The 22,333-nt window shown below is 30.9% G+C and overlaps 1 protein-coding gene across 1 annotated transcript in view; it reads left to right on the forward strand.

Moving 5' to 3' along the window:
* The first annotated feature begins 21,866 nt into the window (after nucleotides 1–21,866).
* Nucleotides 21,867–22,333, forward strand: part of LOC129968979 (putative uncharacterized protein DDB_G0282133) — a 33,768-nt gene continuing 33,301 nt past the window's right edge. The window contains exon 1 of the mRNA XM_056083364.1: nucleotides 21,867–22,001. The gene's annotated coding sequence lies outside the window, so the exon portion shown is untranslated. The remainder of the gene's footprint in view (nucleotides 22,002–22,333) is intronic.

Here is a 22,333-nt window from a genome sequence, read left to right on the forward strand (position 1 = left end):
GTTCTGTAAAAAAATGTTTTTGAAGCTGAGGAAAAAGTATTATTGCTGTTTTACTATATAGCAGAGTAGCAAGGAGTAAAAATATTAACTCAATATTCATAAAATTATTTTCTTCATATCAAAAAACCGAAAAACAGATTGATTGACAACCTACGACTTTCTCGTATACGTCTTTAGTATAACCCCTTTTGTGTTGGTTTCAGATTTAGTGAGGAAAATCGAATACACTTTCTGAATGTCCTCACGCTGACCAATTCGTTATGATTAATGTTTCAATTTTTTTTAATCTAATTAATTTGTAAAATGACTTTTTGAAAGTAATTAGCAATAACCCAAGAAGTAACTATAATAAATATGATATCTTGAAGAAATTTTTAATGATTTTTTATCACATTTACCCATGATATATTATTCAATTTAAGGATGTAGCAGTTGCATTACTCTTATCTTCTCTTTTGGATAATAGATGGCGATGCCTGATTAAGTGCTCATTCCATATTCCATTGCGATTGTAAATTATGAAATATGATATGCTGTTCTGTTAATGTGCGAGCGGGAATGTCTTCGTGTTTTGTGTGAAATGTGATCATTAAAGAAATGATTCCGCAAACATACGTCCCGTTGCTTCCACTGCACGGATCATAATGATCTTCATTCCACCACAAGGATAATATGCCAATCTGTGAATATTATCATATTAATATTCATAGAACACAGGTATAACTAGCATTTAGAAACAAACGTTTTCATATCTTCCCCAATAATTTAAGTAATTACAATTCCTGTTAATTCAGAACTCTAAAAATTTTCGCTTTTCATCTGTTTTATAAATTTTTTGTCCAGGAAAAAAAAGGCGCACAATTTTTCAGCACGATTCGAAATGTTAACATCTTTAATAAACAGGCAATAGAATATGATTCAAATCATTTTCAAATCAAAGATTTGAGCTTAATATATGTTTCGGAATTGCACTGAACAGAATAGGTTTCATTTATTCTCTTTAAAATGAATGAATACAATTATAACATTACATGAATGCATATGCATAAGATTTATACATTGATGCATATGGGGCCAATAGTGACTTAAGGCAGCTTTGTGATGTTTAATTAACAAAATTAAACTGTTTCTTTTTGATAAGAAAAGACAATGAACAGAATTTAATTATTATCAGCAACATACAACATCGTCTAAAATCACTTTTTTTCAACTCTCAACTTAACCTCCTAGCATATTCATTAAGAATCTTTTCTTAACAAATTTTCTAAATTAGTCTGAGTCCAGCACGCCATTATTAAAGAGTCACATGATTCTTAAGTGTTCTTTTCTTCTTTAATTAATGCTATTTTAATTTGCTTTATTACAAAATTCTGTGTATTCTTTGAGCTGAAAGATATTAACATATTTTGCCTAAAGCATCGTCTGAATTGATTACTTTCCAGCTCGTTTTCAACATTGCTTAAAGAAGAGCAACGCTCCAATTATTTTTCATTCCCATCATTTCAGTACAGTTGAATCGTTAATGATTTCAGAAGATTAAATTAATATTCTTCGGGCAGATTATTTTGAAATACATGAAATAAAAACGTCGAATAAATAGTGAAATATGATTGGGAACGGAAATTTTATTTTTCATATTCATTAATTATTTTGTTGGTTCTTCAAAGGAAAAATCAGTAATGATGTTAAAAATATACTTTTAGCTGTCTTTTAACTTTAATTACTTTCAGATTCTTACTCTCGGTTTTCTATTTTAAAATTTTCTCACATACATAAAACTGTATGTATTTGAGTTTATAAAATAATCAAGCTTCAACTTAAGATACCTTTGCCAAGTTTAAAAAGCCAAATTAAAAGTTAACTCTATAGTCGGTATGTTACCTTTGTTATTGTTAATTAATTATTTTATAAGCTTTTCTAAAGTCAATTTAATATCCCGATTTGGTAATAAAGCAGTGTTACTAGACTAAAAATATACGCATAAATATGTTTATTTTTATAACTTTTAATTATATTGATGTAGTTCAAATTTTTAAGGATGAGATTTTATAACTAATTTGTCATTCACTTTTTTACATATTGTTTTTTCAAATGTAAGTCCGCATGTGTATTTTTGATGACAATACAGTGTTTCAATATATTCATAAATTATTTATCGGTTATTTGATTAATTTAATTAAATTCTAAATAAGGAAAAAAAATAGAGGAAAAACATTTATTTGTGGAAGATTTAATCACAAGATAAAAAGTATAAAATAATGAATAAAAGAAAATCTGAACTTTTAATCTGAAACACAGCAAAGTGATAACATTTTATGTGTGATTATTCAAGTCTAGTTTCAATCAAGTCTGGTCACAACCTGGTTGGTTGGTTGGTTAAGTTTTATGGCACAAAAGCCAAGTCTGGCCATGCTGCGCCACGCAAATGGTAAAAATTAAATTCAATGATATTATAAAGCTATTTAAAATTAGATAAAAATATTATTATAAAATTAAACCATATATATTAAAACGACATTTTAAAAATTTAAAGTACAATTGTATTAATATCCAACTAATGATTTTTTAAAACTGTAAATGAAAGTTAAATAAAATTCAACAAACCAATGTTTTGTAAAAATTTAAAAATATTAGGGTGAGGTCGGCCACCCACTAGCTCACGGATGTCTATGGAAACTGAATTAAAAAACCGTAACCGTTGATTATTAAAAACAGGACAATCAATTAGAATGTGATGTACACTTAAATGTATGGCATGTCGTGCATTTTGGACATGGTTCTCCAAATAAAAGGTGTTTATGGCTGAAGCGTGTATGACCAATGCAGAGTCGAGTTAATTTAACATCGAGCCTACGCATTGGGATAGTAGGCCAGAAACGAATCATTGGCTCGAGCGAATGCAGCTTGTTGGAAGTCTGCTGATCTCAAGATCGTTGCCATAACATGCAGACATGGCGTGCAAAAAATGTCTTTGAATCGCTATGTGGAAGCTCTTGGTGAAGAAAAGAGCTTGCCGTTTTTGCTGCAGCATCAGCCTTCTCATTTCCCGGTATTCCGACATGACTCGGAACCCAGCAAAACAAAATTTTAAAGTCTCTGTTTTCAAGGGTGCGAAGAAAAATCAAGATGTCTAAAGCAACTGGATGTATTCGATAACTAAAATTGGAAAGAGACTCCACAGCACTCATACTGTCGGTATAAATACAGAAATTGCGAGAACAGGAAGTCGAAATCACTTGAAGGACATGTTTTATTGCGACCCATTCGGCAGTCAGAACTGAGAATGACGTAGGTAGAGAATAGTTACTGGTCACAACCTGACTTGATTGCATTAGTCATCATTTTCTGTATGCAGGTAATTTTTTATTCAATATATTCGCAATTTTTTTTTAATTTACTAATATCAAATAAAAACATATTATAGAAATAAAACTGGTATCTCTAAAAAGCTTTCTTCTGTTTGATTTTTAAAAAGTGCGAAATTGGGTTTTGTGCAATAATATGAACTGAAGTTATTGAGGAAAAAAAGTTAAGATTTTCAATTAAGCATCTGATTGAATTTTTTAAAACCTGTTCCTCAGTGAGGGTTGAGTATCATCTCACAACTCAAAGAAGTAACTGCGCGTCAAATTCAGTAACTGTAAACTCAGTGGTCTTCCCTGTAAAGTACATGTACATACATGTCGCGTCAAGCAGTTTATAGATATATGCCAGTCTATAAACTTTATCATGTTAAAATAAATGAAACTGTTTCAGTCCTCCATTTTAACATAATTATCTTAATAATGATGGCATCTCAAACCATTTATTCCTGTTAACAAATAAAACAGAAATGAAAGGGACTTTTGGCAGCTCAAAAAAGCTCAAACCTAATGCACAACAAGTTGCACATGGTAAAAAAGGCAGCAGTAAAACGAAACAAGAACGCTCTTATCCAAATTAGATTAGTGTCTGGCATTCTTTTTGTAGTATTATCGATCTTCCTTCCTCTTTTTTTTCCTAGGATAATTATATTATGCTCAATATTTATTCTCATGAAAGAAAAATCTTTGCTGCTTTCTTTTTCTTTCAGTGCTACAAGTTTGTAGATGTTTCAGTTCTTTTTCATCTTAAATTAAATATAGAATAAATATTTAATTTTTCCTAAGTAAAAAGTACTTAAATAGAAACATTTTTGAAAGGCAAAAAAAAATTATTGTAATTTTCGAACACAATAAGATTCTTCGAATTTTCTCTGGGATGCATTTTTTCAATAAAATATATATGTTTGTGTTAAAGTTTAAAAGTAAAACATTTTTCTAGTAAAAGGAAAAAATTTGTATATTTTTTTCCCAATACAAACACTTTTTTAAAAAGCAAAATTTTCTTGCGGAATTCTATCTCATAATTTTTGCAAGAAATTTGATACTTTTTTTTCAGGTTTGGGAATATTATATCATCTTCTTAGAACAGACAAAAAAAAAATTTGAATGTTAACTTTTCTAATGGTAAACAATCGCGAGAAAGAAGTTTTGAGTAAATGTTACTTATGTAAACTAACAATATATATATATATATATATATATATATTAGTGCATTTTAGAGCGCGTAAAACAAAAAATAATCTCTAAAAAGTCTAATTAATTTAAAATGATCAAATAAGTCCCCTTTTTTTCGGATCTTATAACATGGCAATAGACAAAAAAAATATATAATGATTGAAAGAACAAACAATAAACCTCTGACTAAGTGATGTTTGCACGCTTCACATCTTTGTTACAGAGGGTCAAAACAATGATATTTCGCTGAATAAACAGTTTTCAATAACTTTCAGTGTAATATTTTCTGTGGCAAAGAAAAAAGAAAATGTTTGAATAACGTATTATTTTATTGGAAATTTTTTATTGGGGGAATTTTATCCATATTTTTATAACATAGCTTATAAATATGCACTAATTTATCCTAATTTTCCCGAATTGCTTTCATACGCTTAGCTGTATTTAATTTGGACTGAAGAAGATTTAATAAGAATTAGAAGGCAATATGATTTGAATATAAATGAATACATGAATAATTTTATTTAAATAATCTGTATAGAATTAATAAGTTAACTATTTAATGTGTGTGTGTGTATGTGTACAGGGTGATCAACAAACAACAGGAGGCGTTGGAGCGATGTAACGTATGAAGTACTGGACTTAAGTAAGTTAGTGTACGGTTTTGATTTGTCAAGGAAAAAAAATTAGTACCAAAAAAACGCCTATAGGGAAAATTATGGAGCTGCGATCGAATACTTCATAATGTAATTTACATATACGGGTACTTTGTGGCACGATATCGAGGATAAAAGGAAGGGTTGTGAGAGTTTATGTCATTCTGCCAGAATTCGCCCGCAGATGGCGTTGTCACTACGTGAACATGCCTTGTTAGTCGAGCTGCTTTATCAGCGGGATGAAAATGCCAATGCTGCTCTTCCTGAATACCGGCTGTTAAAACAGTTCCGTAGAGGACTGATGACCATAACTAACTTACGAAGAATGGTTGAAAGATGTGAAACAGCGTGAATTCTTGGTGTGCAAGCAGGCCGAGGACGACTTCTGGTTGTGGAGCTACTTGAAAGACGTTGTATATCAAGGATATGTTCCTCACATTCCTATTTTAAAAGATCAAATAACGTGACATGTCAGACGAATAAATGCCGATATGCTGCGAGATACCGTCGAAAACCTCATGTACCGCATGCAATTACTGAAACATCAGGCTGGTGGTCACCTTGAGTCAAATTTGTAAGTTGCTGTAATAAACGTTTTTCATTGGTATTTGGTATTCTTTTTTCACACATTATGCGCTTGCAACGCCAGGATTTCCCTTATCAGCGTTTTTTGATACTTTTTTTGACAAATTGAAACCGTAAACTTTAATGTGTATAGTGGCCAAATTTTGTTCTATTTCGTCCAGTACAAAACACGTTACATGGCTCCGAACACCTCCTGTTATTTCTTGCTCACCCTGTATATACATTATTACAAACCTGGAATGTCGCTTCTCAGCACGAATAGTTTCATCATAAGAAAGACGGTTTTACTGTGAGCCCTGTCGTGTGCTGATCGGGTGCCGCGTCAATGATCTCAGAGCTTGGCGACCATTTTGACTTTGGCGACAAAATAGATATTACTAGAAACTTCGAGAATTTTAGCAATAGAGCCAATAGAAATCGAGATAGACCTGATTGATTCAGAACCTTATCGGCGACCCTCGGGAAACTATAAAAGGCCGGAAGTCTCAAGCCGGAATAAATCGTAGTCAGTCATCACCAGAGTCGTAGACAAATATTGAGTCGTCGAGAGGATAAGGAAGCAACGGTGGAATAGTCAGGCGAAGTGCCAGAGTTTTTGTGGAGCCCAAGCTATTGCTGAACTGAGCTGTGTGCTGAGTTCTGGTGTTTATTGCGGAAGCAGCATCGAGTCCTGTGAGGAGTAGCCAGTCGTGTAATGTGTCGGCAGCTGGATACAGATAAAGCGGAGGAGACAGTGGAGAATTGCAGCCGTTTGGAGAGGCCGTAGAGTGAAGCTACGAAGATTCCCTCTCCTGATGAAATCTGTCTGGCCGCTTTGTATGCTGTGGCTGTTATTACTACCGTTTACTGTAAACTACTGTTTGTCGTAGTGTGCTGCTGTGTGCTCAATGTCTTCGTCTCGGCTGTATATATTTGTCGTCTGCGTAATCGTGACCTTTGTTACCAATAAACATCATTGTTTTTTTATAAAGGATGATTTGCATTGCATCGACCATCAAATCATCAAAAAGAACCCCCTCGGAAGAGTAAATCCGTAACAATATATATATATATATATATATATATATATACATGCTCATGTATATATTTATGTGCATATAATTTCGCAAATTAATATGTGAACTTGGCGAAGGAGCATTGAGGAGATTGAAAATTTGTTCATAAATAAAGATCATGAATAAAATAAAGATTGTTTCCTATGCTTCGTCTGAAGATCAAACCTTAAGAGCTAAAGATATGCTCTTAAAAGTGTTTCATAAAAGCTTTTTTTTTATTTAGTACTTTGTCTTACATGAAACCTTTGGAGTTAACAATCGAAAGTATCCCAAATTATTTCATGATTTCTATTTTTTTAACCTATTAATTAAAAAAATTAAGTGAGCCTCAGAACTTTCGAAGTTTTTTGAACTGCACTTCAATTAGTTACGACTCCTTTTCTCGTCATTCATATTCTAGTTGCAACAACATTATTTCTTAGTGAAATTTTCTATTCGAGCGAAAATTGCGTGTGCATATCCATTAGTCCTGCTTTTGACAAATATTGCATCTTCAGAAAATCGATTGATGTCGCTATTTCATTAAAAAGGAACGTGTCAGCCGATACTAATTTAATTCCAAAACTAAACAGGCGGTATTACTCATGAATATTGGATGGTTTTGAATCTTGCTTCAAAGGATGATAACCCAAGATGAGAAAATAACTAACTGTTGATTTTGAGTTGCTTTAATTTTATTTATGCAGTTTTGTCAAAGTTTTCTTAATTGTCTGATTTCATTGAGGTTTCTCAACACAAAAAAGAGTACTCAGAGCTAATATAGATATTCTTTATAAAACAAATGGAAATTAAGCTTTTTTTAGTTGCTCCTCAACAGGCTTAAAATGGAACATTTCCATCATATTTCAAATAGTCGAATCATAAAAATAATTTAAATAATTTAATAAAAAATTTGCAGTCACATGATAAACATAATTGCTCTTGCCATCTAACGTTTAACTATAAGCTGTGTCATACTGTACTCATGCGCAGATTTCTGTATTGCGCATTGTACAGCTTGTAAGACGCTGATTTCTTCGTCTTTCAAGCTATACAATGAATTACAAACTTTGCAGTTGTAATTTAATGCTTATTACATAAACCTAAATTAACTTCATTAAGAGTGGAATCAATTCACATTGCATGAAAACCACATGTGTGAAAGTAATATTATGTCATTTAATATTGTTACGAATATGTAATGTTGCTTCCAGCACGAATAGTTCCATCGTAAGAAAGAACGTTTTACGATCAGCTCTATTGGATGCCGATCGGATGGTGGATCAATAACTCCCGTGCTTGGTGGCAAATTTGGCGACTTGGCGATGAATTTGATGACAAAATAGATAATACTAGAATCTTTAAGAATTTTGGCGATAGAGCCAATAGAAGCTGAGATATGTTTAATTGTTCCAGAACCTTATCGGCCTTCCTCCGGGAACTATAAAAGGCCGATAGTCCAAGCCGAACACAGTCGTATATAGAGTCACCGAGAAGTTTAGAGTCACATAGCGAGTCAACGGTAGAAATAGTTGGATCAGTCTAGCGAAGCGCAAGCGTGGAGTGGAGCTCAAGTGATTGCTGAATCGAGCTGTGAGTCGAATCTTGGATGTGATTGTGATTTGTCATGTTTTTTGGCGCAATAGCCACACCTGGCCATGCTGCGCCAATCCAATGGTAAAATATAAAAGTAAGGAAAAACGTAAGTTCAAAGAGTAAATTTAGTTAAAAATCAAACCTGATAGACCGGAAAACAATCTTATAAAAAAGACTGATTCAGGATGTTACAATTCTGGGTTTAAACAGAAAGCAAAAAGGCAATTAAGAAAAGAATCAGTGTTTGGGTACTATTGATCAGTGAATAAACAGAAATTGTACATACTAAATACAAGTATAAAATCTAATAGCCTTTAAAAATTAAAAAACATTTGGGTGGTGTTTATCACCCACCAGGTCCTTCAGGTTCAATGAAGTTGAATGAAAAAAGTGAATACGTTGGAAGTTAAAATCAGTACATTCAATTAAAATATGTTAATAGTAAAATCCACACGACATGTGGGGCACGTTGGTACATCTTCACCAAACAGAAGGTGTCTGTGCGTGAAGCGAGTATGTCCTATACGCAAGCGAGTCATTTTGACGTCAACCTCACGTATAGGGAGAACAGACCACAATCCAATAATTGGTTTGATGGAAGGCAATTTATTTTCTGTTCGCAGATCCCACGTCAATCGCCAAGAAGAAAAAATGTATTTAGCCAAGGACTTCGTGAGTCGAATCTTGGAGTTTATTATAGAAGCAGCATCGAGTCGTGTGAGGAGTAGCGCGTCGTGTAGTTGAGTCATACTGTAATTGGCAATTGAATACAGGTAAAGTGAGGAGACAATAGAGAATTGTAGGAGTTTGGAGAGACCGTAGAGAATAGTTACGCAGATTTTTTCCTCCTGCTGAATTCTATCTGGTCGCTTTGTGTGCTGTGATTGTTGTTAGCTACCGTGATTGTTGTTAGCTACCAGCCCACAAGTATTAGTTAATACAGCAATAACCGTAACAATATTATAATGTCCGTTGTCTCACTTTTTTTTTTTCTGCAAGATGTACTATAGATTACAAAATTAAATTGTCGGTGCATGTGACGATTTCAGCTTGAGGAAGAAAGACTCCAATATGCATCCTTTAAGAGGAAAAATAGATATGAACATAGTCGTCCTTCTTAAAAAAAGTCTGCAATTAGATATTAGACGACATACTTATTTATATACGAATGTGGTATTATTTAAATTGATTCAAAAAAGAAAAATCTCGCAAATATTATTCTTTTTGCGGGAACAAATTCGGAAGTATTACTATTATGTTGCCACAAAGAAATGGTTAAAAATCCCAAATTAAATCATTTTTGTTTACATTACTGCAAAATATAAAAATTGTTAATTGAAGAATTGCCGCCAAAACATAATTGATGAAAAAGTAACTCGCTTTACTATGAAACACTTAAAATAGATTTATTGTTGATTTTCTCTCAAATAAAAAAGGAAATCTTGAAAATCCCATAAAGAATACCTTACAGCCTACTTCTCATTTCAATCTTTTAAAATAAAATATTTTAAAATAGTTCAATTAGTCCTCTATACAATCTATCACGTAAGGAAGGTATTATCGCACACGACCAATAAAGTTGGCAATTTTTTTTTGAAATTCCACACTTAGGAATGCTGCACATCATCTAGGTTCCTCAAAAGAACAAATACGGGAATTCACAACTATTTATCAAGATGTTTCCACATATATGTACACAGTTTATCCTACAAAGAGTTCTGACAGAAAGGCGATACACTGCATACATTACTTTTCCAATTCACTCCAAATAAATTGAAGATGTCTGTCATTTTATAAACTGAATCTTGACCCTTTTGTAAAGAAAACACGAGATCCTTTTATTAAGAGTGGTTTTTGTGGTAAAATTGGTAACAAACTCGATGATAAGAAAGTGAGTGTGATTTACGGAACTAAGTCAACTTTGTCAGGTCTGTGCGGGTTGAGGTTCGAACTCGCAACGTTAGGGTTCATAGCCGAGTAACAAAGCCACTAGACAAAAGTGTACACTCTTCTCCGGAAGTTGTTATCTGGCTTATGATATTACCACCACAGGTCTTTTGTATATAGTTTGGCATGACATATTTATCCCAAAGGTAGCTGTGAACCATGAAAAAAATTCCGAACAATAAAATTTATATTATTTTTGTTAACAGCGCCAAATACTAACTCCAAGATATCTCGCCACTTTATTCATGCTTAAAGTTTAATTATTGCTTTACTACACCAATTAGACTCTGGGCCTGTTTTTTTCGAAAAAACACCTTATGCAAAATTCTGACTTTTATTTATTTCTCTTTCTCTGTATTCAATAGAAAAATTAATTGTAATCAGTTCACAGCTACATTTCAAATTAAAAATGTTCACTTTCAAAATGCAATTTCCAAATAATCTCAATGCCATGTCAATATCCACATCACTTGTTAAGTCCAGAAGTTAAGAACCTTGAGTTCTAGAACTCCGAGATACATCCCTCAAACCGGCAAATCAAATATCAAATACTGGTATGTCTGACAGTTGCAAATTTTTGACGCCATTGTCGTGGTTCCTGAGCATGCTATCAATCCCACAGGATTGCATGATACCACTCTGTATAATTTTATGAACCGCTGTTATTTGGACGTGTGACAGCCTAGCAAAATCTCGTTACTCCAGGATGAGTTATGTAAGTGCCTCGGGAAACTTACTCTAAAACCTGTTTATAATCCATTTACAATGATGACCATTGAACTACAACCGAACCTATCAACCATCTACTTTATAGAAATGCCTATTGGCTCCATATGCAAAATTTTACAAGTTTCTGTTTTGCTGTTTTGAAGATATCATGCTCAGGCTTCTGAATTGCAGAAAACAATCAGTATTGCTGATACTTTAATATGCAACTGAGTGTTAAATATCGCGGTCATTAACATTTGTCCATTAATAATCTCTGATAAACAATGCAAAGAATGATAAAGTAGTCCATTTTTTCTTTAACGACAAGGAAGAGGTTGAACGTCAGTCAAGTAATGTCGGTAATTTTAAAATAACTGAAAGAGGCCTGACTTAATGCAGCGTTCATTGAAAGTAGTCTTAGATTACATTGAACAATATGAGGGAACCTCAAGTATAATCTTGAAACTCTTAATCACAAAGCCCAATACAACAGCTTAAAATCATTATCCTAAACTTCAAAAGCAATTCCTAACTCCTTGTCTTTATAAACTGTTTTAAAATCGAATTTTTAATTAGATAAATCAAGATGTTTAAATACCATTAATTATTTACATATACCAGCATTGCTTGGAGTAAAAGTATTTTTAAATATAAATGACACAAAGAAAAATAATTCTTGATGCACCGTCTTTTGTTGATTAACATTCGCTCTCTCCAGTAACATCTGACCATTCAGCCAGCTAAATTTCTTTTTGTTTCCATTTTTCAATTCCTACTATTAGTTCACACTCTTCCTATATCTAATATATAAAAATCTCATGTCACGGTGTTTGTGTTCGTACTCCTCCGAAACGGTTCGACCGATTTTTATGAAATTTTTTAAGTGTATTTGATAGGTATGAGAATAGGTCGTAAAGTATATATCATAACGATAGGTAATTAGAGTGTTCCTATCCCGTCATTCCACGTTCAACGTACTCGGATGAAATCAACGCTTGCTTGAAATCATCGCCACTGTGGTGTAAAATTGAAAAAATCCAACTAAAAATAATCATGCGCGTCCAAATGCTACAAGATTCATCTGCTGACATATTCTCGGACCAATCGTTAGATATCGGAGATCGAAAATTTTCCGGATGCATAAAATTGCCCACTAATTTTTGCACTATCGTTGATTCGCAAAATGCTCTCATTGACCTCATATTTCCCGATGCACGCACACAATACATAAATCATGCGTGGCTTACAGAAAGAGCCATTTTGGTAGCAAAAAATGTGGACGTCGACGATTTAAACTTCAAGATACAGCAGTCGTTGTCAGGCGACTTGGTAACATACAAATCAATCGGTACAGTTTACAGTTACAGATCGATCGATACAGTTACAGATGCTAACAAAGCTGTAAATTATCCAACAGAGTTTTTGAACTCACTGGATTTGCCAGGCATGTCACCACACCTTCTGCGACTGAAAGTTAGATCTCCGGTTATTTTACTTCGGTATTTGAACCCACCACGGCTGTGCAATGGCACGCGATTGATCATTAAAAAATTGATGAAAAACGTTATTGAAGCCACCATTTTGAATGGCAAATTCCGAGCCGAAAATGTTTTGCTGCCACGAATTCCAATGATTCTCACAGACGTGCCAATTGAATTTAAACGCATTCAATTTCCTATTAGATTGGCATTCGCAATGACAATCAGTAAATCACAAGGCCAAACGATGTCTGATTGCGGCTTAGATTTGGGCACACCATGTTTTTCACACGCACAATTATTATACGTGGCATGTTCTCGCATGGGCAAACCATCTAGCTTATTTCTGTTGGCTAAAGACGGACTGACAAAAAATATCTAAGACGGACTGACTAAAGAGGGACTGACAAAAAATATCTAAGACGGACTGACTAAAGAGGGACTGACAAATAATAAAATACTTTTTATTCATCCACTCAAGTTCAAATACATTTTTTTTAAATTTGTAGTGGATGCACTTGATTTTAATACAGTTTTTTTAAATACTTATTCATTAATTAAATTTAATTAATTTTTAATATTTTAAATAGAGTTTTAGCAGTTTGTAATGAAAATTGAGATCAACAGGTAGTAGATCAGTCGATTTCAAAGGATTTCAGTATTTTTCACGTGAAGGTGAAGAATGCGAGTTCAATTCTTGCGAAAATCAATAATTTTTTATACTTAATAATTTTTTGATAATAATTTAATAAAAAGTAACTAACATAAAATTTTTCTTTGTTGACCTAAGTAAGAATTGAATTTTTAAAAAAAAATTTATATTACTTTTTTAATCATTTGATACAAGATTACCAAAACTTAGGTTCCATTTTTTGTCTCTCCTTCACGGCATCAGCAGAAGTTCTTTCATATCTGTAGGAATCATAAATGCCATTCTCTTCTTTTAAGTACTTATGTGCCTGACCGGGAAAATAATACACAGTGTTTCTTCTCTTGCTTCTAAGAGCATTTCCTTTTGATAGGAATGGGAATATATAACATTATATAGTCTTGCATAAATATAAGGATTACTAAACATTTGTGAAAATAAAAAAATAACTACATATAGAGAGTAGTTGAACTAAATTCAGCTGATTGCTGTGTCAGCATATTAAAGGTGTACACGTGACGACACAAAAACAGATGTAGAAATACTACCTTTCGATTAATGTCCAAAAAATGTTATATTTTTTATATTTTTAACAAAAACAAACACAAATGGGTGAGAGATTTGATGAAACAATAAAAATAAATTAAATTTTATCATAAGATAGAACGCATTTCGACAAATTATGTTGTTTTAACCTGGAGTATTTGAAACGATAGTTATTTGCTATTTAACTTGTATATAAATCATTTCGATGCTCTAATTATAATACAAATTGTGAGAAAAACTGAGCAAAAGCGAAGAAATGTGGCTCACTCTTTGATGTCCAATCAAACATCTTAAAAAATAACTAATTTTGAAAATTGAAAATAGTACAGATGAAATTGAAATAGAACCTGGAATGGCATGTGCGGAATTTCATATATTTACTGTACTAGTGGTGGACAAACAACAAATACAAGTATTTATTAATATTTCTTCTCTTATTACATCATAAAAAGTATGGTTTAATACTGAGTATTCCAAATGAAAAAGGATTCCTCAATTTCTTTTATTATCGACTTTTTCATTGCTAGAATCTTCATTCGACATTAACTAAGGTTGTATTTTGAAAGCAATGCAAAAAAAAAAGTTATGGTCTTTTTTATGGAGAATTTTAATTAAAAAAAATTAGCATGTAAGAAAATGACTACAGTACGGAAAATATTCCCAAAGTATTATCTCCAGAAGAAAATTACGAATTCCCCTTTGTGAATGTAATGAGTATAACACATCGCGTTAATAGACTGAATAATTTAACTAACACGCAATTGAGTAAAGCCTTTCACTTTATTAATGAATAGATAGATAATCATGACATTTCACGTCCGCCCATTTTCGTCCAATGCCCTTGGTAATAATCTAAATAATTAATACGTTTTCCGCTCCGTCTCGATTATTCCTTTTTGAATAAATAATACAACAGTTTTATTCGAAACGTTCGGTTTTCAAATTTAGTGCTCAGTTTTAAATAGCGTATGTAATTGCCGTTCATCAGAAGAAGAAAAAATATTTTAGCAAAATTGCTACTGCGGACTTTCTAAATTAAAAGAATATTGACATGCTTAAGAGAATGAGATAAAATAAAAATATCACTTGATTAATTGCTAGACGCAAGAACGGAGGGATTAGAAATGGTTTATTAAAAGTTTTATTTATTTTTCTATACACTGCTTCGAAGCCTTTTAAGTACTTTTCATTCTTGGATTCTGAAATGCACTGCACTTTTACGCTTCCGTCAGGATGCGTTTATTTCATCAAAGTGGGGGTGAGAGGAAAGACGAAAGGGGATGTTTACATTAAACAATAAGGTGAACTTTGTTTCTACTTGGAATGAGGAGGCGTGGACAATGCGGATAATTCGTAATAATGTCTGGAAAGGATATTAATTCACAATAAAAAACACTTTAGAGGAATTTTTATTCATTGTGAGGGGTCTAAACATTAAATTATGATTAATAAATGGAACATTTCTATTTTTAAAATTTGGTAATTCACTTATTTACAAAATAATAATAATAATTTAGGTTAAAATTCTTTTTAATTTGTTATTGGATTTTTTGATAACATTTTGAGATTAACAACGGTAGATAATCTCAGTCACATTTAATTATATTATATAAAATAATTTTCGTGCCAGCTCTGAAAATTTTTTGCCACTTGAACTAGTCATATAAGCAAGCAATACGTCATTTTGTTACGATAAAATGGTTCGATCAGAAATGACGTGACATTCACGTGCACGGGGAAAAAATAAAACGAAAAAGTATCTAATAAGATGGAAATCAAGGTCAAAGAATGAAGAACTCTAGAAAAGCGCTCACCCTTCCTAAAAATGGTAATCTCGAGATCCTGAAACGAAAAGTAATAATAAATATTTTCCAGGATTTTCGTCAAAATTTTTTTTTCTATTTTTTTTTTAAATATTTTTCTATTTTTAAAAATAATTTTTCTAGTTATCTCAGTTTTCTTTTAAATTTGTAATCATATGTAGCCAGTTTTTTAACTATCATTGCAATGATGATTTTTTTATAGAAATAATTACGAATCAGTGCTTAATAATAATTGAAAAGTTAATACACATTTTACGGTATACACTTGAAAGCATCTATTCTAATACGAGCATATATGAAGTTCACAAAAACTTTATATTTCACTCTTTATACTTCGAACGAGGATAAAAATTGATATCTGGTAAATTGAAAATATTAACAAATTTTATATGAATTAAGGGAATTTTTCTAGTAATAAACATGGAAGCTTCTTAAAAATAATATCTTTTTATGGAATCCAAATTAAAGACATATGCCCTATACATAGTAAAAGGAAATGTTACCATTTCTAAGCATTAAAATTAGTTACTTGTGTATTAAGAAATTTTCTCTTAATGTAAATATTTTATATTTTAAATCGTGTTATTTTCCATTAAGATATTGCATTTCCGCAAAGAAGCATTTGTTTCGAAAGGCCAATTTTTTATATGCAGGATTATTTAGAGGAAGCCGATTGATTCAAAATGCATCTTTTCTCTCCTGTTGTTACATGATGGCGTCATTTCCAATATGTGCTGTTCCTTGACATATAAAGAACAAATTTTTGAAATAACTAGAATGACAATTGGTTCCTTTTTGTAGGATCTGATAATTTCCATGTTAATCATAATTTGTGCCGCATTATGATATATCTTTACTATATCGCATATTCTTATCTAATGATTAAAAAAAACTGAAATATTTTATTCAATGAATAAGATAATTTGATGGAGTTTTATTTGTTTATTCACCAGATTTTTATAGAATCTGACTGGAAAATTACAAGAATAATGATCAAATCTGTGATACTTTCTGAAGTCTGAATTTGCTTTAAAGATGAACGCATTTTTGTAATTTCTATTACTTTATGTTTGCTCAATTCTTATGTTATTACATATGGTATCGCGGTGGAGGAATCAGATAAAAAGAACTAGAAATTTTGGTTCTCTCATACGTTGTCCATTTTTATAGACGTGTCCATAACAGTCTTAAGTTTAACAACTGGGTTCTGTGTAGAAAATGTTTCTTCTTGAAGGGTAGATTTTATATTGTCTATTAACTTTTTTTCCTTTATATAAGCTTGTAGTTTTAGAAAAAAATCATTTCTAGGCATTAATTAGATTTTAATTTGGCTCTGAATCTATATTAGACTTGATAACATTTATTTCTTTAAATTATTTCTGAGCCAATCTTTAAAATGTTCATTGGCAAATTTATCACTTATGAAAAACTTTCCACTTATTCCCTATTATCTACTGTGAACTGAATGAAAATAAAACATTATCAAGATTTTTAACAATTACATATAACTTGTCTTCCAAAAAATTCAAATCTGAAGAAAAGAGAAAAAAATATCTCAACTGCCTCTTTCAAATATTAAGAAAGTAAACATCCTTCCTTCATACACACACGCGTAAAAAAAATGGTAGCAGCTTCTTTAGCATAAGGATTAATTTGTAATAAACAATATGCAGCATTTCAAAAGCATCTTCAAGCCAAAAAAGGATTTTTAAAAAGGTTTTATCTTTTATTAACAAATTGAATCTGGTCAGCAAATATTTCCAACGATCCTATTATGAAACCGTAATATAAGTCATCGTTTTTCAAAGGATGGTATAAATAAAACTTCGTTAGATTTAATGGCATTTTTTCAGAATTTAATTTTTGCCTTTCTTTCTTTACACCATACGGACAATGTATCGATGTAGGAAATAAAAAAACGGTTGATTCGAGACAATATTCCACCTAATACTGTCTTATAAATGAGATAATCATACATTAAATTTAGCATCAATGACTATGAGCTTTTTCTTAGATATGAGTATGATAGGTTTATGATAAGAAAAAAGAATCAATATTTATTGCTTTACCCAATATTTAAAATAAATTATTTTTTAAATTCGGTTAAAAAATAATTTTTGTCTTAATTTTCAAAATAATCAACATTTTTTTTTTTTTCTTTTGCAATTTGTATTTGGAACTTAAACATAGATTTTTATTTTGTATTCTGAATCTGAAAGACATATTTTTCTTTTTTCTTCAATAAAAGGATTTTCTTCTGACTAGGTGCAGTTCGTAAGCATTCATTTAAAATTAATTTATTTCACATTAATGTTTTCTTTGATGCACCATTTATGCATAAAGTTTTATTTTATTAGAATTGAAATATAACATATTTTGATATATGATAGAAGTAAAATAAAAATTGAGATTCAATTGATTATTATATGACACGCCGTTACCGAAGATTTACTTCTCCCCTGGAAGCAGGATGGGAAGATTAATCAATAAAATTTCTAGAAAAAATAAGTCCTAAACCATAAATTTCATTTTCAAACCAATATTCTATGATTCTAGATTAGGTTTCAACAGATTACTCGGGACTTCTGATTATTTCAACTGCAAAAAACAAATTCATTCTTTTAAATTTTAAACAATCTTATGACAATTCCGCGTTCCATGCTAGAAGGATCGGAAATTTAAAAGAGGTTCCAGCAAAGCTTCGCAGGATCTGGTATTGCTTTCAGCATTAATCTCCTTCAACATCCTATCTCAATTCGAGTGTCAAACATTCTCCTGTCGTTGTTTCTTGGTAAAAATAGGGAATCGATTACGAGTTCAAGTTATATATTTTTCCTCATCTGCATACTATACAAAATCATGAATACATTCACCAATACTCAATAACACCACAAAACTTTAAAATATTTTAATAATATGAAATTACTTTATTAGCACAAAATTCTCAACTACATTTTCAATATCTTCATGTTATTGGCCGGCATTCAGAATATCAAGCAACATCTTGAAGTATCTAAAGTATATATATATATATATATATATATATAATGATATTTTTTAATTTAATTTAAATCTTAATTAATTTCCTAATTTTTATCTTAATTTAGCCCATGTCAACTGCATTCTAAAATGATGTCCTATTTCTTCCACTTCCTACTTTTTTATTTAATTACTTCTCACACGCACTTAGAAAAAATTGCTGATTCAGTCATTCTCAAGTCAGAAACAAAGGGATAAAAGTACTTAAAACTTGCACATTTCTTAAAAATATCTAATATTACCTTACCTAATCCGACACTTGACAAAGAAATCCTTATCAAAATATCATATTAAAATCACTAAAGGGAAAAATTTTATTACTTTTCTCTTATCTCACGATGTGCAAAGACGTCAGTTTGATCATTGCTTCGCTCTTGTACAAATCATTACTCTCATGGTGAAATAAATCGAAGTTAAAATGTTCAAAAGTTTCTTATTTTTGGCCACGCATCAGCTAAAATATGCTTATATACATAACAAATTTTTACCCAAATGTTTTGGATGAATCATTATGCAATGATTTTGAAAAGTGAAATTTGGAAAAAAAAATGATTTTGCTACTAAAATAGAAGTTATGAATCAAATTTCTGCTTTAATCGGTTGACTAGAAGTCACATTAGGTTTCCTTCACTACCTTATTAGCAAAAGATATTTAACGATATTCCCACAATGTTATTCAATGCTCTGAATGTCGGCCAATGTCAGGAAAATATCATAACAAAGTTCCTCTGCAATTTTTACTAATCAGGAATATGACAAAGCGCAGAACACTCATTTTAAAAACTCGGAAATAAAAATCTGAACTTTCGTTTCTCGGCCTTTTCCAATATCCTTAATTTTGTATGCGACACGGAGGTATAATATCTTTATTGGGGAAGTATGAGAAAATATTTCAGGGAGTGTACTTCCGCATTTTCTCGAAGCCCAATATTATATAAAATTCTGTAAACCTGTAAAAATAAATGTTACAAATTGTACATTCAACAACTTTCAGCAATATTGTGAAAACTGTATTATTTATTCTATATTTAACGTTGTTGATCATTATATGACAATAATATTGTAAATTCTGTATCTAACAATACTACAAAAATACAGCTTTGTGTTGTTAATTTTTTATGTTCTTTATTGTAGTGATCGGACAACCTAAATATAAATGTAGTTATTCTGCATCTGATTTCATCATTGTCCTGGTTTTTAAAAGCATTCAATTTTTAACAAGATGTCCTCGGTGATTGTTTATTTTTTTTATAGAAAAAAATTAATTAACTTCAATTTTAAAGTCTAACAAGATATAATTATAAAAAAGATGCTTTTGAAAGATGCTCCATCACAGCTTTTTTTCTATATGTGGATAGGGATGACGAATATTTTCAGAATGGTTATTACGTAACCAATATCAAAAAGTCACAAATACAAGTGATCAATACTTTTCAAAGAGGGGTGTGATTCAAATCCTTCATACGATCTTACTGGTGATATTTCGATTACAAGTTTTGGATCACGATAGAAACTAACAATCGATACGATATCACTGAAATTTGCCGGAGCGGTGACGATACGATCTATCCAATGGAAGCTCTCGAAAGAAATCTGTGATTGGATTGAAAAGTGAACGGACCGGTTATTGGAATTATCGTATCGTATCATTGAATTGCATATCACTGAAATTTATCGGAGCGGTGATTTCACCGGAAAGTGCGAGGCTTCACTGGAAAGTGCGAAGTCACCGCTCCACTTTACGGGAGTGACCGATATTCGTATTTGATGATGCACTATTCCATACAGATCATTTTTAATTGCTCGTGACATGATTGACTTTGATTACATGTACTCTGTTTACTGCTGGCGCCATCTATTGGTAGAATATAGGACTAAATTAAACATTTTAAAGAAATGACATATAATTTTAACTCATCTTTTCCAGAAAATGGTCCACTCTAATAAATATATTAAATAAATAGTTTTGAGAAAAAAAATTAAATTTAAGAAGTAAGCTGAAACAGATAAATTAATTCTATCACACGTTAATTAAATTAGTAAATTAAGTATTAATTACAATTAATAAATTTTATATTTAACATTAAGTAATAATTTTTAATTAATAATATGATTGAAATAACAGATATTTGGAACGCATATTTAAAAATAACAATAGCAATATTATTTGTTATTCAAAAAATCGTTGATTAGGCATCTCTATATGTGGAACATGTTTAATACACCAAAATTATTCTGTAAGTATCAAATAAGTTGCAAAGTAACCATAGATGAACAACTTGGAGTTTACAGACATCTCTATTTTACCTTTTCCTTAAAATTGGAATTTTAATGCTCAAAACTAAATCAAATCCCAAAGACGATAAATGGTTCCAGAAAAAATTTAATTTTCTTAATATCCCATAATTTTAAAAGTAATTACTTTGAGCTTTATTTCTACAATTTACTACAATTGTAGACTGAAGTTGAAACTGAATGTTTTTATTGGCCTCTCTGATTACGAATTCCCTCTTTCACTTCACACTACATTCTTAACATTAAATCATAAATAATAATTATTATTCATTTAAAAGGACCATATAAAATTAGAGATAGAGATGTAGCGATAAGAGATGCGCGAGGATAGAAGATGTTCTTATCATAATTAGAGAGGGGGGGGCTTCTAAGCTCTTATCATAATTTAACATTGTTGTGCAAGATGTACATAGTCAATCCAAGACATCAAATTAATCAATCAAAATGTCCTGAATACGAATTTTAATGCATTTAAAATATGCTAACAAGAGAAATAGTTGATAAAGAAACAAATATTGATTTAAAATTCTGCGCGAAAATTAAATATTTCATTTTTTTTTCTACACACTTAATTTAAATTTAGCTTTATAATATTAGGAGCACATGCTGGAAAGTACGTTATTCAATTCCTTGCTGTATATTTAAGCATTATAAAATATTCAATATTATTGTTATTTTCAAATTATTGCTTGGATTGTTAAAATTGCCATGATTGATTGTTTTAGTCTTGTTAAGTTGCAAAAATCTTTAATTCTAAAACAGTACTATTCATAACCCCTTTATATATTCGGGAGGGGGAATCATTATTTTGTAATAAGGAATGTTAAAAAAAAACGCTAAGATGAATTAATTATTTCTCAATAAAATCATCAGCGTAATGTGACAGTAATATATTTACTGCAGTGCTGACAAACCCACATGATCAATGCTGTCAATTTTAACTGTAACTATTTGTTCATAAGAAAGTGTTTCAAATGTAAACAAAGAAATCAACGTGGGTTTTAAATTTAGTAATCGGTAGAAAAATTTTGTGATAATATAAAGCTTATATATACTTAAGCTTATATATATTCGGTACTTCTTTTTTTTAAACTAGTAAAAGCCATTTAAGTAGGTCTTTTGAACAAATACTATTACCTTTTTTTTTTACATATCTCTGTGTATATTGTTTTTTATAGCCTTGATAAGATGAAAACAACCATTTTTAAGAAAATAAACATATATTAATTTACACTTGTTTTTACGGTAATAATCACTGAAAAACTTTGAGGATTCGAAAATTCTCCTTTCTGTGAAAATCTAATGAAAATAAGTTTTTCAATAGATTTATAATTTTTTTTATAATAAAGTATAAGTTTAAAAAATATGAAATTATTATATAATTTAACTTTTTATACGTCTTACATTTGCCATTGCATTGAAAATAATCATATTTTTTCAAA

This window comes from Argiope bruennichi, chromosome 5 (genome assembly GCF_947563725.1).
Source record: "Argiope bruennichi chromosome 5, qqArgBrue1.1, whole genome shotgun sequence".
In the NCBI taxonomy this organism is placed as follows: Eukaryota; Metazoa; Arthropoda; class Arachnida; order Araneae; family Araneidae; genus Argiope; species Argiope bruennichi.